This window comes from Macrotis lagotis, chromosome 5, assembly GCF_037893015.1.
Source record: "Macrotis lagotis isolate mMagLag1 chromosome 5, bilby.v1.9.chrom.fasta, whole genome shotgun sequence".
NCBI classification, from domain to species: Eukaryota; Metazoa; Chordata; class Mammalia; order Peramelemorphia; family Peramelidae; genus Macrotis; species Macrotis lagotis.
The window spans coordinates 60,042,746-60,062,670 of NC_133662.1; the positions used below are offsets into that span (position 1 = coordinate 60,042,746).

The window sequence follows — 19,925 nt, forward strand, 5'->3', positions numbered from 1 at the left end:
AAATGACTGTTTCTTTGTTTTCAGTAGAACCATAAATGGGATGATTTTGACAGATAATATATAAAACCTGTCTTCCACCTAGAGAAGTGGTATCTCGTAGGAGCAAAATAAAGCATACATTTTATTGAATGGTATTTTATTTAAATATACTTTATTACAAGGAATTATTCTGGGGGGGGGAAGAAAAGTTAACCAAAAATTATGATAGTTTTATTTATTAATTATTTTATTTTTTTATTGATATAAAAATCTTCAAGTCCCATTTTCTACTAGGGGCAAGTCCAAACTACTTCTATTGATAGCTGATGTTTTCACAGTTTGAAAGTTCAGGGGCCACCAAGTTGTCCAGTGGATTAAGTACCAGCTGTGGAAACAGGAAGACCTGAATTCAAATACAGCCTCAGACTACTGTGTGAACCTGAACAAGTTGTTTATCCTATCTGTCTGTTTTCTCATCTATAGGAGGAGATACTAACAGTACCTCTTCATGGGGTTGTTGTGAGGCCCACTAAGATAGTTTTTATTATACTAAAGTATATTATAAAGTATTTATATAATTACTATTTAATAAATGCTTGTTCTTTCCCCTTTACTACTCCCATTAAACATATGGATTATGACTGAAGCGTTTCTCTCAAGAGTTAAAAAACCATGTCAGTACCTGGAATAGCTCTCTGGCAGAGGCAGTGAACAGCTGACGTGAAATGGAATCATTTCAACTTGGCCTTAAAAACTAATCTTGTTTTTCTTGGTTTGGAGGAGGAGCAAGGGGATTATACAAGTCTTAGTGGTCTAACTTACTAGAACTCAAAAAATATAAAAGGCTGGGAAATGCTCACAAGACTAGTATCTTTCAGTTCTGTTCATGAATTAATCCTTTTCTTCCTTCTCATTTCATTTCAAAGGAAAATTTGTACACACACACACACACACACACACACACACACACACACACACAAATGTTCTTTCCTGTTTCCTACAAATTTGTTGCACAGTAACCATATACTTAAAAAAACCAAGAGAATGGTAATGACACAAGGCCTGGTGTGGTGAAGGGTGTGATAAAAGGGTCAAAACTTATAAGGACTAGTCATTCTCCCTATTAATACAGGAAGTAAAGGATCATGGACTTAAGAATGCTTTGGTATTATATCAGTTTCTGTTGTTTTTGTTTTGTTTTTTTTTCTCCTTAGGGGATTAAAAAAAATTTCTTGTCTTATCACTTCGATGCAGTGAAGTATTCAAAGCCTCTCTTTGTGATTTTAGTAGTCAGAATTCTTATCAGTTTTATCATCATGATGCTGGTCAGTGCTATAATCTCTATTTCCATATGAAAATGGGTATAATGATTTTTGAGATACACCCATCAATAAGAAGTCTTTAAAAAAATAGCCCATGTAGGGGCAGCTAGGTGGCGCAGTGGATAGAGCACCGGCCCTGGAGTCAGGAGCACCTGAGTTCAAATTCCACCTCAGACACTTAATAATTACCTAGCTGTGTGGCCTTGGGCAAGCCACTTAACCTATTGCCTTGCAAAAAAAAAATAGCTTTCTGAGTATTCACTCAACTCTATATTAGACAGGTCACAAAGAGAGAATTCCAAAGAACTGATCAGTTCCATGAAATGACTGGAAAAAAATAGTTCAAGAAATGTATCTTAACATGTAAAATTAAATAACATTAAAAGATTTCAGAACTCTGATAGAAGTCATGACCATTTCCTTCTCTTATTAGAGAATTAATGGTCTATAATAGTGAAGAATAAGGTATATAATGTCAGCTGTGACCAATGCATTGGGTTTTCTAAAAATTTTATTTCTCCATTACAAGGGATGGTTCCATTGTGGGGGATGATTAATTGAGAAAGAACAATGATGTTTTTAAAAGAGCACCAATAAAATCTTCAAGTCTGGCATGAAGTCAGGAATCTAACCTCAAATATTTACTAACTGTGTGACCCTTGGCAAGTTCCTTAACTACTGTCTACCTCAGTTTCCTCATCTGTAAAGATAAAATAATATCTACCAGCTAGGTAGACATTAAGGTAATATTTGTAAAGTGATTTGTAAACTTTATAGCATTATTAATGCTATTTCTTATCATCATCATTATTTTTGTTACATACTAGACTATAACCCTGTATAACTCACTTAATTTCTTTTTTTTTAGGGTTTTTTTTTTGCAAGGCAAATGGGGTTAAGTGGCTTGCCCAAGGCCACACAGCTAGGTAATTATTAAGTGTCTGAGACTGGATTTGAACCCAGGTACTGCTGACTCCAAGGCCGGTGCTTTATCCACTACGCCACCTAGCTGCCCCTCTCATTTAATTTCTTAGCTCCCTAAGTAACAATCTAATATTATAAGTTATCAAGTAGATTCCAGTCTACTCTATTGCCAGTTGATTTAATGACTGGAAATTCCCTATAAAAACTGATGATGTTGATGATGATAATGGATGAAGTGCTAAATTGTGTAATGATAAACATAAATGCTATAGAGATGGAAAAAATCTGTGTGAGCTAAGGTACTGAATGAAAGCTTCATGAAGAAAATAGGACCTGAACTGAACTTTTAAGAATGCATAGAATTTAAGTAGATAGAAAAGAGGTAGGGTCAGATGCAAAAAAAAAAAAAGAAAAGAAAAGAAAGAAAGAAAGAAAGAAAGAAAGAAAGAAAGAAAGAAAGAAAGAAAGAAAAGAAGAAGGAAAGAAAGAAAGAAAGAAAGAAAAGAAGAAGGAAAGAAAGAAAGAAAGAAAGAAAGAAAGAAAGAAAGAAAGAAAGAAAGAAAGAAAGAAAAGAAGAAGGAAAGAAAGAAAGAAAGAAAGAAAGAAAGAAAGAAAGAAAGAAAGAAAGAAAGAAAGAAAGAAAGAAAGAAAGAAAGACAGGAAGGAAGGAAGGAAGGAAGAAAGACAGGAAACTAAATCATAGAAAAGTGAAGAGATGAAGAGTAAGACTTGGAGTCAAATTTTGCCTCAGACATTATTGTCTAGGCACAGGGCAAGTCACATAATCTTTCTGTTCTTCATTTTCTTCATCCTTAAAATGAGTATAAAAATAGCAACTACCAGTGTTGCTTTAAGGATCAAACGTGTTAAGCACTTTGTAAACCTTAAAGCACTTTATAAATGTTAGCTATTGCTATTATCATCATCATCATCATCATCATGAACTGAGACAAGAATGACCATTGCAGAGCCAGTTGAATACCTGGAGCAAAGGATTCATATTGGGGCAATAGTGAACAAATTTTTTTTGGAGGCAATCAGGGTTAAGACCTCAGATCTGAGCTAAATTTTAACTCAGGTCCTCCTGAGTCCAGGGCTGGTACTCTATCCACTGTGCCACCTAGCTTCCCCTGAACCAAATTATTATTTTTTATTTTGTATTATATAAATATTTTATCTGTTTTCAAATTATATACAATAGTAGTTTCTACCTATCATTTTTTTGGTAAGGTTATGAATTTTACAATATTCCCCCCACCCCCTCCCTTTCCCCTCCCCCCTCCCCACAGAAGGCAGTTTTATAAGCTTTGCCTTGTTTCCATGCTATACATTGATCAAAATTGAATGTGTTGAGAGAAAAAAACATAGCCTTGAGGAAAAAAATAAAATATTAAGAGATAGAAAAATTATGTAGTACATAAGACAACTTTTTTTAAAAAATTGAAGGGAATAGTCTTTGCTATTTGTTTAAACTCCAGTTCTTTCTCTGGATACAGATGGTATTCTCCATCACAGGTACTCTGAATAGTCCCTGATTGTTGCACTAATGAAATGAACAAGTCCATTAAGTTTGATTATCACCCACATGTTCCTATTAGGGTGTATAATGGTCTTCTGCTTCTGCTCATCATCAGTTCATGCAGGTCTTTCCAGGTTTCTCTGAAATCTTATCCCTCTGGTCTCTAATAAAAAAAATAGTGTTCCATAACATACATATACCGTAATTTGTTCATCCATTCCCCAACTGATGGACATTAACTCAATTTCCAATTCTTTGCCACCACAAAAAGGGATGTTGTGAATATTTTTGTACAACTGATGTTTTCACCCTTTCTCATGATCTCTTCAAGGTATAGACCCAGTAGTGGTATGACTGGATCAAAGGGTAATTATGCCCTTTAGGTATAATTTCAAATTGCTCTCCAGAAAGGTTGGATCAGCATGAACCAAATTATTAAAAACATCAACTACCAGTATGGATAGTTTCAATTAGGACAGGGTTTGGATGGGGGGAATCTGGTCTGAGAAATTTGGACTTGCTAGTAATAGTGTCCTTATGAGACATGATGAAGGTGATGTCTTCAAAAGATTATTCTGGCATAGAACGCATGATGGATTGAAACAAGGAGACCATAGAGTAAGAGTCCATTTAAGAGGTCATCCAGGCTTGAAATCATAAGGGTGTGAACTAAAGCAGTGGTAGTAGAAATAAAGAAATAGTTGCAAAAAACATTTTAAAGAAAGAAGAAATGGAATAGATGACTGGAATAAATAGGGAAGGGGTAGGTAAAGAAGGGAAGAATGAAAAGCAAGAAAAAATCAAACATAACTAAGCTTTCAAATCTGCATAATAATAATAGAGGGTAAATCTCATTATCAAGTTCCACCTAGGGGAAATAATTTAGCCCATTGAAGCCTTTGTTGTCTCTTTAATGTAGTGACAACAAGGCTAGGATTACTGTGAGAAAAATGTTAGGTACAATTGACAGAAATGCAGAAATTAGGAAGGCAGTCCAATGATGTTAAAATGATAATAATGAACAGATCCTATTATTTTCCATCAATTAATCCATATAGAATTTCAAGGAAGTGCTAGACAATCTTGAACTTTCTTCTATAATGGAAAAAAGCAGAAAAGATGATATGAGGAATGAATAATGCTCTGTATTTCCTCAAGTATATTGATTTTTAGAAACACAAAAGATCTATCTGATGAAAAAATATTGCCCCTACCAGTCTTCTAAGATATCTGGGATTTTCTCTCCCTTCACTTAAGTCATTACATCTCTGAAAGACCCTGGTTGAAAAGCAAATATTTGAACTGAAAAGATTAATACTTACAGGTACTAACATCTATTAACAGATGAGTTCTCCATTCCCTTTATCTTTTCTGTACATTCAAAAACAATAATCAGGAAATAGTATACATAACAAGTAAATATAAATGGGAAGGACTGGGTATGAGTAGCACAAGCATAAAAAGCAGGTCAGTGTACAACTGAAAGGAAATTTAGAATAGGGGGAAAAGAGGTATCAAAAGCATGGGGAATTAAGATGAGGAGAGAGAATATTGCAAATAAATTTTCCTTATTTAACAATTTTGCCCATGGCTGGTTCTGTTCTTTAGTAAACAAGAATATAACACTAGAACAGAGAAACTATTTATTCTGAATCAATCTTACTTAATCCCCCTTTTTGTTAAATCCTTAAAACCTCAAAATAAGAAATAATATTATTGAATTTTTCCCTTCTTGGTTTTTATTTTAAGTATTATAAATGTAAAACGGATTCTTGCCTGCATAATTCAATTATACAGGTAAATCTCATTACCAAGTTCCTCCATTTGCTTACTACCTGGGGAACCTTGGGCTAATCATTTAGTCGATCTGAGCCTTTGTTTTCTCTTTTGTATAGTGAAGATAAGGCTACATGCTTCGCCTAATTCCCAGGGTTACTGTGAGGAAATCTCAAATTGCTATATAAATATGAACCATTATAATTACTTCATGTGACAGGACTAGCAGATTTCCCCAGAGAATGCAAAAGATGAAATACTTCAGTGGCTTTTTCTTCAGATTCTGTTTCTTTGATGCTAAACTGGATTAGCTAGTTGAAGTGGATGGTACATTAGGAGACACTGAAGTATTCGATCTATCAAGATTATTTTCCATAATGATTTTCTGTCAGACCTTTTCTGCATTATGGCATTCTCCAATAATGTTACTGGCAAAGAAAAGTGTGTCTGTTGGCCTTTCTGTAGTGCCAAGATCAGTGATGCCTCTTAAGACATCTTTGAAGGATTTTTGCAATCATCTACTTGTGCCCACTACTTCTGAAAACCTCCATAGATTTGAAGGAAATCTTTGCTGAAAAAATATCTTGTGAAATGCTTCCTTTTCAGATCTCTAGCACAAAAAAAAAAATAGCCTATTCTAGCAAGGAGACTAAATATTTTATTTGTTATTAAAATCACTAAATCTAATAAGCCACACTGAAATAGAATTATCCTAATGAGGAATATTTATGGATATATGTATATGCATGCATATATGCATATAAATACATAATATACCAGAGTATTTTATATATACACATATGGTTTTTTAATTGAAAAGTAGTATGATAAAGTGACATGGTGAGTAAGATCTAACCTTGAATCATGAAGTCCAATTCTGATGGTACTAGCTATGAGACCATGAAAGTCACTTAACCTGTTCATGCCCACAACTATTAATTATAGAGAATTATCTAGCCAAATCACTGAAGTGTTTTCACCATGTAAATTCTCTATACTAATGAAATCACAAGTTAACTTTATACACATATATGTGTATATGCATCTATGTGTTTGTATACATATTGAAAAGCATACTGATTGGACTGGAAGTCCAAGAGAATTGGGTTCAAGTTCAAACCTCAGTGTGATTTTGGACAAATAATTTTTCTCTGGCTTTCAGTTTCCTCATATACAAACTAACAGACTGAAATTTGTATTACTTGCCTCAAAAGTATACATACAATTAACATGTGTATGCATATAAGTTATTATGTAAACATCTATAAAAACATAATGTAGTCATAAGAAGTAGCATAGGTAACTGAATCGAGTGATGGACCTGGAAACAGAATGAAGTTCTGGTCCAGCCTCTGACACTTGTTATGTGACCAAGGCAAATCACTAAACCTCTGTGGATCTCAAGCAGCACCCTAAAATTTATTATGGATGTCTTGATCTAAGTTGATGGGGGAGTTCTTGTGCCTAAAGTTCTTCATGTCAATGAAATCATTTGATTACTGTATATTTATATACCATATTTATATAATATATATGCAGTATACATTCATATGTATGCATGGATATATTACTGCCTAGCACTGATAGAATAAGCTATCATCACCTGTAAAGAATTACATCTCCATTAATTCCTGAAATGAGTCCCTAGTTACCAAGTTTGCAAGTCATTGGTTTATTTTTCTAACAAGTCTGAAGATATATCAAGTTGACAAGTGTATTGATAATGTTTTAATATAATAATGGCTCAGCTTTATATAGTTTTTTAAGTTTATAAAGCCCCCTACAATGAACTTTTGAGGCAAGTAATACAAATTTCAACCTGCTATTTTATACATTAGGAAACTGAAGTACAGAGAAATAAAATTATTGTCCAAAATCATACTGAATTTGAACTTGAACTCAGATCTCTAGACTTCCAGTCCAGTAGAAAATCAATGTCTATAAAATTAAAATTTAGATACTGAAATGAAAGGAAATTAAAATTTAAAAGTGAGGGCAAGCACCATTCTTATAAATTCCATCTGTGAAAATATTGAATTTTAAAAATTTATTCTAAGAAGCATAAGAAAAATATCTTATTTCGATTGAAAGTACATTAAGATACCAAGGTTTTTCCCCCATGCACAGGTCTATAGAAATTCTATAAAAGAGTGAATGATTATCTAAAAGCATTTTGAAATGTAAGTATCAAAGTTCTTTGTGTTGCCTAATGCATTGTGACAAAAGAAAGATGCTCAGAAAAAGTTTTTAGCATTTGAAGTTTTAATCTGATGTAAAAACCATCTGACACCTGTTACAGATAATAGCACCTGCTTAATTTCCTATCTCTTTCTTTCCACCATACTTTTCAACCTGCCAATGTTAAACTCAGAAGACAAAGATTAAATACTATTCTGATTGACTGGAATCAATTCTAGGACTAACAGCTCAGTGGAAATAATGAAGAGGGGAAACTGATTTGTCCTGCATTCTGTCAATCACATAATAGCAATGAATCATTCAGAGGCTTAGTTAAGCCTGCCAAAGAAAATTCAAATTATGAAACATCACTTTGCTGCATCCATTTGTCTTTTGGCACTTAAAGACACATTAAAAAAACTATATAAAGAGAAGCTTATATTATGGTTAGAACCTATATTGGAGGGGCAGCTAGGTGGCGCAGTGGATAAAGCACTGGCCCTGGAGTCAGGAGTACCTGGGTTCAAATCCAGTCTCAGACATTTAATAATTACCAAGCTGTGTGGCCTTGGGCAAGCTACTTAACTCCATTTGCCTTGTAAAAAGCTGAAAAAAAACCTATATTTGAATTATCTTGAACTTGACCCTGAATTCTGAAGTCATTTTACACCTTTAGAGATCCCCGTGCTATAGAGGACCATGTAAAAGCTATTATTGTGCTCTGCTTTTCCAGATCACACAATTTTATGAGTGAAATTGCAGGCAACATGAATAACATTCAAATGACCTGCTCAAGCTGATATTCATGTGACCACCGCTACTTGTCATAAAAAAATTGCCCAGAATCATTTCATATCAATAATTAGGAAATAATCATGGGTTTCCTTACTTTGTGCATATCAGAAGACTGAAGAAAAACTTGGGTAATCGAGAGAGTAAATTCAGTTGTACATAGCTAAGTGAGAGACAAGGTGACAATGTTTTGAAAGTCAGCCACGGACTCAGGGAGATTGCCACACATACATAGTAATTTTGATATCACCAGGAAAAAATACAGCCACCAAACTACAGAATAACTGTTAATTTTGCATTGAACTTCCTTCACAGGCAATCTCTTTCATCGATGAAGTTATCAATATGGTCCAAAGTATTTTGGTTTGTTGATTTTATTTGTTGTATTTTTTAGTTCAGTTTGTTAGTACTTTGTACTATTTGGTGAGTTGCTTGAAATTGAATTGCTCTTGAATAATAATATATAACCCATGATTCTGAAATTCTGGGTTCCTAAAATCATCATTGCCTCACAGAGAATTTGTCAGAAGAAATGGTATTTTAGGAATCACATTTGACTGGAGCTTTGTCTATTTAGATACAATCTTCATGTCTCTATTTTTTTCTGACCCATACTCCAACTACCAATCTGTTCAGCTCCTCTCAATTCACACTTTAGTATAATCCAAATGAGCAGTGTGACTTTAGGGTTACCACTGTACATCTGTAGGTCAGTAGCTGTCTGTGTGTTCCAATATCTAACTATCCCATTGGATGATCTTGGGAATGTCCTGGCTAACTTTGACGTCTTATTTTCCCTTCTTGAGGAAAGAATCCTACAATAAAATGAGAATCCACTATTCCTAAAATGATTGTGGTTTAGAAACCAAAGAATGTTAGGGTGGGAAGGGATTTAAAAGCTTGTAATTTAATCCCCTCATTTTACAGATAAGGAAAGTGAGATTCAAACTCACATGCTGTTAGAAGGATGAGAAACAATACAAAGCAAAAGGAGGCACTCTTAATCTGTCACCAGAGGCCCTGGTTTCAAATCATGGCTCTGCTACTTACAACATTTGTGATATTTAGTCATTCAATATGGGCTCCATCTTCATCTGAAAATGAAGGAGAGAAAAGAGACATTATCTTTAATGTCACTTCTAGCACTACAATCTCCATTGCATATCCTAAGACCATTCTTGAGTAGATATAAAATTTTGAGTCAAAATGGGGTTTTTTGCATTTCAAATAATTTTACATAGTTATAATAATAATAATAAGTCATCTTTGTGTTAAGCCATAAAAAACTCAAAATAAAAAATAACATTATTGATTTTTTTCTGGCTTTGCATTTTATTTTTTTAATTTAAATTTATTTTTATTAAAGATATTATTTGAGTTTTACAATTTCCCCCAATCTTAAAATCTTTTCAAATGTAAAAGTTTCTCTTCCTTATATAATTCAGTTTTATAAGTATCAAGTTCTAGCTCCAATATTTATACATGTGTGTATATATATGCATATATATATATGTACATGCCTATAAAGGTACATATATATGTATGTATGTGTGTGTGTATGTATCAGTAACAAATACCTTGAAAGACAATAAAATGTAGCCTCTTCTGCAAACTGAAAGGAGTTATCCTCCTTTAATACAATCATTTGAGGAATCTAGAGGAGCCAGAACAAGACTAGTTTAAAAACTGATTATGGCCTTTATTTTTTTCAGGGAAAGTAAATTGCCTCATTTAAGTATCTGTTGCCACACTGTTTGTTTTTCAACTTTCCACAATCTACAAAATCTCTTCCAAAATAGGATGATGTTAGCATTCCGACTTCCTACAAGAAGACAACAAATCCCATTAAGAGTCAATCCCAAAGGGTATTGTTTATCTATGTCTCTTGAAGAGGTACTCTATGGTGTGTAGTAAGCATTGGAATTTATGTTTTGCGCTCTCTGGAGACATCTGTCTGGTGGCTTTATTTTTTCCTGATGTTAGACCAGATCATAAAGTCTGCTGCCAATGGCACTTTAACTACTCAAAGGGATTTTTTTTCCCATCTGCAGTCTTAGTCACTTCACTACCTTATCTCTATAGGCCAAATACAATAAACTAATCTCTGGGGAGCATCAGTTGTCAGCTAACTTCCTCATAGAGTCTAAATAGGATCGATTTCTATATATTTTTTTTTAAATTTCAAAGCATTAGTTTATCATATGCTCTTAAGAAAGGGGCCTTTAAAAACAGAAGTTTGCAGGATACATTTACAAGCTAAATTTTTATGGAAAAATGCTTCAAGCCCAGACAATCATTGTCAAACATTTTTAACAAATGGCACAACCTTTGTCATATCTCACTTTCTTACATAAACAAATCCTTTGAAACAAAGGATGGAAAATTTAATCCACATGGTTTATGCTATCAAAACCATTAGATTGGATTATTTTCCATTGTGTCAGCAATGAATGGTCTGTTGAAAAGATGATTTAAAGGGGAAGATTATGTACATTGGGTAAATAGTTTCTCTTCTTCACTTAGTAAGTGAAAATAATTATTCTGATCTCAATTGGAGCTAGAATTAGCAAAATACTATAATGCCCACCTTTTATTAACAAAAGAGAAATAAGATCTATTTGCATATGGACCAAAATGTGATATACTCAGACTGCAGAATTCATAGATTTTCTGAGTTTATTGGGACCTTAGAAATCATCTCCTTTAATGCCTCAATTTATAACAATACAGAAACCCAGAAAAAATAAGTTACGTACCCAGGGTCTTACAGTGAATGATAAAACTGAGGCCAAAATTACAATTACAGATTAGATTATTTCTACTTCATTCCACTTGTCAGTGGTAATTTTAATTTTTCACTGAAGCCATGAATCAATAGAATTGACTAAAATACCTGCAAATATGTTACATAGATCAGAATCATCAATTTAGAGCTGGAGGGGAGCTTAGAGTTCCTCTAGTTAAACCCTTTCATTCTACTTATCAGGAGACTCAGAGCCAAAGAAGTTAAATGACTTGACCAAATCAAAAAGGTACTCAATGTTAATCAACCAGTCATAATTTATTATGTGACAAAACTTGAATTCTAACCCAGGTTTTCAGACTACAAAGACTGATTTCCACAAAGTGTGAAATGGTTTGCACCATAGGACTCTGTGACTTTCTTGCCCACTAGACTCACCCATTGTCCATAAGAAAAGGGATCTATTCTTACCCAAACTTTGCAACTGTTTAGATTTGCTGTCTCCATTAATTTAGAGTATATGAATTTAGATTACCTCTATAGTTTTAATGAACTGAAACTGTTAAATTGAAAACTGAAGTAAATCTGTTAAGAGCTATAGTATGTTGAGATAGAAAAATACTGTGATTTGGACATGTAGCAAACTTTATTAAGCATTTAGTAGGCACAAGTCACAATATTAGGTACTACATATTCAAGAATGAAAACAGAGATCATATTCTTAAGGATCATACAGTGGAAGCGGAAAGATTAGATAAGAATGCTAGGGAGCATAACACAAGACAGAATGTGCTAGACATCAGGGAGAGTTGCCAGACCAAGTACTATTAGAATCCTGAGATGGGAAAGATCAGTTGCAGTCAGAGAGACAAGGATATAATGGTAGAGAAATCAGAGAATACTTTATTGGAAGCTTGCACCTGGTATCAGCTTTAAAGAAAAAAGGATTTTAAAATACAAAATGGAGAAAGATTCATTGTAAGTAGGGAAGGTATTATTGTTGTTGTTGTTCGTCCTTCATTCTTGAAGAGGACCAGTATTAACAAAAAGGTTGAGAGAGAGAGAGAGTTGGATAAAAATGAGGGGACAGAGGGTAGTTCTATTTGGGAGGAACATCGAGTTCCTGAAAGGGTTTGAAATCTATGAAATTGGAAAAGCAGATTGGAGCCTGAGTGTACAGGACTATAAATGTCAGATTATAAAACTAATGTTGTGTTTGGTAAGCAACAATGTGAACCTTATTGCTCTGAGTTCTAATAACCTACTAGATAGATGGCCTTCATGTTTCATTGATATTCACTAGTTGTCAGAACATGAGGAAGACCTCCAGCAAGTTAGGTGAATACCCTGTGACAAATTAAAGAGAAGACGTGGATTAGCATCTCCCAAAATGAGTAGATATTACTGTATTGTGAACTGCATCTTTAGAGGGACTACTTATTCAAGTATTAAAATATTCACATCCTTTGAACATCTCAAATGGTTTTGGCATGTCTTTATAAGCTTCAAAGATGATGGGTCTCATGAGTACAGGTTTTAAGCCCAAAACAAATCTGTTTTGTCATGTAATATTTCCCATGTAGGAATGTACAAAGACTATTAGGCCATTGTCAATTTGATAAATGGTTGGCATTGTTTCCCAACAGTGATGCATTTGCTCTGAGCCATCCACACACTCTTACCCTTAGGCTCTTTGTGACTGATGAAATGCATTTATAATATTGCAGAATGTGAAGAATTTCCTTAATTCTAGAGATAATTGAATTAAATTCGGTTTCTAAAGTTTAGGCAATAATCTTTAATGATAAAATTGTGCAGGAGTGATATGGTTATATGGGAGGTGAAGAGATGAACTAGTCCAAAAGAAGATAGATAATAGTATATTGCCAGAGAATCCATAATAAGAACAATAATAGCATTTCTCTAACACTTTAAGGACAACTAATTGGTGCAGTGGATAGAGTGCTAGCCCTAGAATCAGGAGGACTCATCTTCATGAGTTCCAATCTGACCTCAGATACTTAACTTATTAACTGGGCAAGGGCCATTTACCTCATCTGTAAAATGAGATAGATGAGGAAATAGCAATCTACTCCACAAGAAAATCTCAAATGGGGTCATGCAGGACTGAAAAACAACAGAACCAATAATAGAGTTTTAAAGTTTGAAAAGCTTGCTCTCTCCCTGTCTCTCTCCATATACATATATATATGTATTTATGTAAAATCTTATTTGATCCCTATAACAATCCATGACACAGTTGTTATTATTTTGTACATTTTCACAGATGAGAAATTTGAGATTGAGGAAGGCTAAATTACTTGCCCAGTATCACCCAGCTAGAAAATGACTAGGGCATTTCTTCCTCCAGATTTGATACTATATCCTCTCCACTATCTTAGATGCCTGTGAGAGGAAAAGTGATTCAAGAGAAACTAGAGACTCTCAAAGTGAAATTTCAATAATACAATCACAGATTCCATTGAGATAGAAAGGAAATGAGGAAGAATTCCAACAACCAACTGTAACTGGAATCACTTCATCAGAGTTTGAGCTCTGATGAGTTCAGATTTAACAAAACATACACAAAAGATGAAAGAGCCATTTAACCAAAGGATAAATATGATGAGTAATAAATATTATGAGACTTACCTCTGGAATTAGGAAACCCTGGATCAACTGTGGCTTTTAAATGTGTGTATGTGTGTGTAGATATAAATGCCAAATAAAACAAAAAATTTATAGCAAGAAGAAAAACAAAAAAAATAGGATATGACTTAGGGCAGAGAGAGAGAAAACAAAGCTAAATTTTAATTTAGGTTGCCATCAAAGAAAATGATAATCAACCTAGGATGAATAGAAGAAATTTGATTAAAGGGGAAATGAAACCGTATAGGTGAAAACATAATAATAAAGCATCCAGGTATTCTAAATAAGGTCAGATCTTCAGATCCAAACAAATTAGATCTCAGATTACTTAAAGAATTTGCAGATGTAATCAAAGAACTACTAGTGAGAAATAGAAATGGGAAGTGTGTAAGAAGAATGGTAATTAATAAATACCATTATGTTCAAAAGAGTATGTACATGTGTGTACTGGAGAAAAGGAATCATCTATACATCCACAAAATTCTTAAACACATTTGTGAGCCCTTAGGATAGAGTGAGGAAGGGGTGGGGAGAATGCAATATCTACAAAAAGAAGAAAGAGTTCACAAAGTCATGCAAAATTAAATATCATTTTTATTTTATAAGGATCTTCACTAGAGCTACCAGGTTGAGAGATCAAAAGAACTGGATAAATATAATGCATTTTGTCAAGGTATTTAATAAAATCCCAAATGAAAGCCTTGTGTCTAAGAAGTAAAATGTTAGATTTTTGTCTAGTTGACCAATAATACTCAAAAAATGGTAATCAATATCAGCCTTGAGGTTGGTAATGCTCTAGGACTGTATTCTTGATGCTGTATTACTCAAAACTTTTATCAGCAACTGGAGCTGAGAAAAAAGATGGATTACAATCTACATCATTATAAAGTACACTCACGTCACTGAGATCACTAGCATCAAAATTACTGAATTCATAATATGCAGAAGGAATGCCTATCACCATTGTACATGACATGAAACTGAGAGGAAATAGCTATTACTATAGATGATACAATCTAGATTCAAAAAATATATTAATAAATTTTAACCATAGATTGAAATTCCCAACATGAACTTCAAGTGGAATAACTAACATTTGACTTCAAATATTAAATGGCAGGGAAGGCAACCCTGATAAAAATGTGGAAAAGACTTGGAAAGCATAGTTGACAAAAACTCAATAAAAGTTAATGTCCTTTTAAGCATTTATAGGAAAAAAGTTAATGTAATCTTAAACTGCATTAATAAAATTAAATTCACATCAAAAAAATATTAGTTCCTCATAGATCACAGTAATAGTTCACTGACCCCAATCACACTACATCTGGTGCAGTGTGATCAGTATCAAGTACCAAATTTTAAAAGAGACATTAGCACGTTAGAACATGTGAGGGGGAAAGGGAACACAGAGATGGAAGGGATTCTAGAAGTAAAACCTTATTAAAATCAGTTGAAAAGGGGCAGCTAGGTGGCATAGTGGATAAAGCACCGGCCCTGGAGTCAGGAGTACCTGGGTTCAAATCAGGTTTCAGACACTTAATAATTACCTAGCTGTGTGGCCTTGGGCAAGCCACTTAACCCTGTTTGCTTGCAAAAACCTAAAAAAAAAAAGAATCAGTTGAAGGACAAGATCCTTTGTTTGCTTTGGAGAAGAGAAGATTTAGAGGGTCATGAGAGCTCTCTTCACATATCTGATGGAGGAAGCAGGATCAGAGAGAGAGAGTAGAAAGTAGCCAATGCTGTAAATATCAATAAGTCAGATTTTGGCTTAATGTTAGGAAGAACGTTCTGTTAATAAGAGCCAACTATAAATGAAATGGACTGCTTTACCACTGATTTCTCCATCATGGAAAATGAAACTTTATTCAAGGAATTCTTGAATTGGGAGAGAAGTTGGGCTGAGATTATTTTTAAGGTATCTTCCAGCTCTAAGCTTCTATTGCCTCTATGGGTCAGAAGAAGTCTGAGCATTCTTGTTCTTTATATTAGTTTATAATAGCTGTACTGAAGAAAAGTTCTTGAATGTGCTTTTAGATTGTCATGACTTATTTCATCAACTGTAACTCTTAGGAAGGAAAGCATCATGGAAGATGCTATTTTCCAGAGTATCTGATTTCATCAACTCAGATATAAACACTCAGAATATGGAAGATGAATTCTCAAGAATATTAGCTGATAGCCCTGCTTTTAAAACTTTGCAGTGATTCCAGTAATTCTATTTATTGATTAAAGCTCTTTATAGATATTTAAAGCTTAAGAGGCATTTGTTGCATTAGCTAGAGGGAAGGAAGGATAGGGGGCTTATTCAACTGAAGACTCTCAATCAACTTTAAAAATTCCAGGTAATGTTGTACTTAATTCTCCTTGAATTGCAATGGGAGTTGGGCCTTATTATCAGGTACATTTTGTCTGTGAAATGATTTTCTTTTGTAGAAGAATCTTTCAGATAGACCATTTTACAAATTATCAAGTTTCAAAAGAAATGTAATTTCAAGATACTTGAGAATGAAATAGGTTTTAGCTGCTCCCTTTGACAAATGTACTCTTTTGTTGACATTAAGGTAGCATGTCTGCCAGGCAAACACTATTTGCCAATGTGTTTTCTATAGATGTTAATATACATATTTCTATAATGCAGTGAAAAATAGTAGTCTGCATTTGAATCAGGTTTTATGTTGACAAAATACTTAACACACTGTTTCATGTCAAAGCAAAACTATTTTATCAATATTTATTAGATATTATTTTGTTTTATCAATATCCATCTACCAGAATAGAGTATTTAAAAGGACTTTAATTTTTGTCTTTGTTTCTTTAGAATCTAGCACAAGTCTTGGCAAATATTGACTGCTTTATAAAATGCTTGTTGATTGAACTATATTAAACCATATAGAATAAAATGCTATGTTAATGTAGCTAGGTGACATTGAATAAGGGATTTCTTTATTAAGTACTTCTTTTCTTTGAATGATAGTATAACTACAGGGATTTCTAGGTTGTTTAAAATAGTTTGAATGTTGATAAATTGCCTATCAGACGTCATTTTTCCTTGGCACACTTTAAATTTTCCAGTGCCATATGTAGGAAGGATATGAATCCAATATTCCAACCTCAGATACTTAGAAGCTTGTATGACCCCAGGCAAGTCACTGCACCTCTGTTTGTCTCAGCTTCCTCAATTATAAAATAGAAATAATAATATCATCTATCTTTCAGAGTTGCTGTGAAGATCAAATGAGATATATGTGAGAAACAAAGTGTTTTGCAGGGTCTGGCATATAGTAGGCATTTAATATTTATTTCCTTATTCTATTTCATGACAGTGTTCTTACTATCATGACTACCAATAGTAATTATAATAGTGATACTGCTTTGTTATAACCCAGGGCATGCCCTTACTTTTGCAAATTTTATAAAACTAATATTGCTAAACAAATGGAAAGTCAGACAAATTCAAATTTTCGAGAGGGTTGCTTCATAGGATTATAGCGTTAAGGCTTCTGGGGAAGAGGTTATTTAGTCTATTTCTCTCATTTCCAGATAAGAAAACCAAAGTTCAGAGATGTCATTTACCAAAAGTTACTTTGACACTAAGTAGCAAAGTCAAAATTCAAATCCAAGTCTTCTGACTCCAAATCCAATATGCTTTCCACCGTACTGTTTCTGACAGTAGTTGGTTTAAAGAATAACTACATATATGAACTATTATTTCTCCTATTTGGCTTTGAAAAGTGTATAACACCCCCTAGAAAGCTTATAGAGAACAAATAACTGGGAATTTCTGGCTATATCTAAGCAGTGCCAAAATGATTCCATATTGTTCAATGTGTCCTAGATTGAGAATTAAAGGAATTGGATTCAAATTCCATTTTTTGCTTATTATTATTATTATTTTTATTATTATTATTATTAGGAATGAGTCCTTGGACAGGTCATTTTCCCTCAGCTTTTCATGAATCATAAGAAGAAAATGAACTTAAATGACTTTTTACATTCCTTCCAGCTCTAAACAATTTTTTTTGCATCAGGCTAATTTAAAGATGAACATTTCTAACTTTCCTCATTTTTATGCCTTTCATCCTTTGGGGTTTTTTTGATAGATCAATAATGATCTAGGAAATTTTCTTTTAGGAAGTTTTTTTTCAGGTGATTTTAATTGTCTTCCTAAATGATTTGGTGAAATGGATCTTTAAAATTTTCAGTATGGCATATCAGTTAAGGGATAGTGTCACCTGCCTGGCTAATACTTTAAACATGGTTTGTTTAGAAGCATCATCTATTTTTAAAACCATCCATGAAATTCCTAAAGTAAAGCTTTGTATAAAAAATATATTTTATATTATTGATTCCCATTTAGTCCATAAGACAAGATGATGATAGTTTCTTTTCAGAAACTGAAATACCTTAAGACTCAACATCTTTTATAAATGTCTTTCACCATTTTTTTGTAGTTAGTCTCTCCCAAAAAAGGACAAAAAGGTAAAAGGAGTATATTAAAATGGGTTAGAAATGTAGAACTGGCAAGAATCTCAGAGCTCACTTAGTGCAGTCTTTTGGTTTTAACAATGAGGTAAGAGAATTTCAAAGAGTGAAATAACTTAACCAAGATTATGACTAATTAATAACACAACTTGGATTTGTTAACTGGATTATTCTGAAATAAAATTTATCAAAATTTCACAAATATAAAGATTTTATATGTAATTGTATGCACAGATGTATTTATTTACATATATACATGTAAATAATAATTCATTAGAGACCTTGTCTTATTATTATCTTATATCCCTGCAGCATCCAGGCCAATGCTAACTAAATTTATGCCACTGATTATACAATAAAACCTAGTGTCTTATTGGTGATAGCAGTGATTCACCCACACAGTATTTCTACAGATCAATGAAAAAAAGAATATGCTATCTTCCAAGTTCTAGGGGCAGTTTAGGAAAGCTAAGAGCCAAAGTGATGAAAGTAGGGACTCATCATGTGCCATAATGATCTATAGGTATAGTGGTATGTATTCTGAGGGTTATCAACTGAAATGTTGCTCTAATGTTGAGGCTTTCCTTGAAAAATCATTTATATAGAAAAGATATATATTTCTTTTGTTGGGTAGAATATACAACTAGGAAATAATGGAAAAGGAAGGAAGAGAATCGATAGTAAAGGAAAGGAAAGATGGTATCTTGAGATTATATTGAATACATCTCTATATTCCATAGTGAAATTGCCATCATGTAGTCCATAGAGGTGTTTAAGTGATTAAATTAATGCTTCCTTCATTTTCATGATTTCTCTTCTTTCTGAAATATTGAGGCTGTATCTCAAAATTGACGTTAGTCTTTTTTCTTTATTTTGATACCATGTAAATTAAATGGTCTGCTGAGAATAATAGCAACCTTTCAATCAATGGTTTTTATTGTGTAGAAGAGAGCAGGGAGATAAACAATGAATGGCCAGACCACATGAATATCTGAAAATTTATGAGAAAACAAGTATGGTTTTTAACGTGTTGACTGAACACTCTTCCCCCCCCCCCCCAATGTACTTATGGAAATAATACGTAAAATTCAAAAGATAGACATGGATGGATTATAATATGCATAGTTGAAGAGAATTTTCATGTAGTTTAGATCTTAGATTCCATGGAATATTTGAGAGATATCCCTTAAATTTAGGCTATATCTTCTTCATATTGATGAATGGGTTTAAAGCATAATACAAAATAAATATGAATATAAAGAAAATAATATTGGAATATATTGGAATCTTAAATTTTTTCCTGAAATAAAGTAAACGTTTCTCAAAAATAACAATCATTTCTCTCACTTTGATGTTTGACCACTATTTCCAAAAACATCCCTTCTGTGCTAGCTGCTAATCTTCCTTTTGTTTATAAAGAAATCAAACTATTGATTGCATTAGCTTTACAGAAGGTGTTCAAAAATTATAAATCTGTCTTGGAGTAAGTAGCCAAGGCTTTTTATCCTGCTACAGAGGATGATTAGCTTCTGATTTTGAAAATGAAACTTCAGATGGATTA

The 19,925-nt window shown here is 33.3% G+C and overlaps 1 protein-coding gene across 1 annotated transcript in view; it reads left to right on the forward strand.

The window, feature by feature from the left end:
* The window catches only part of KCNQ5 (potassium voltage-gated channel subfamily Q member 5), a 664,755-nt gene that overhangs the window by 406,531 nt on the left and 238,299 nt on the right, over positions 1-19,925 (forward strand). The window lies entirely within an intron of this gene.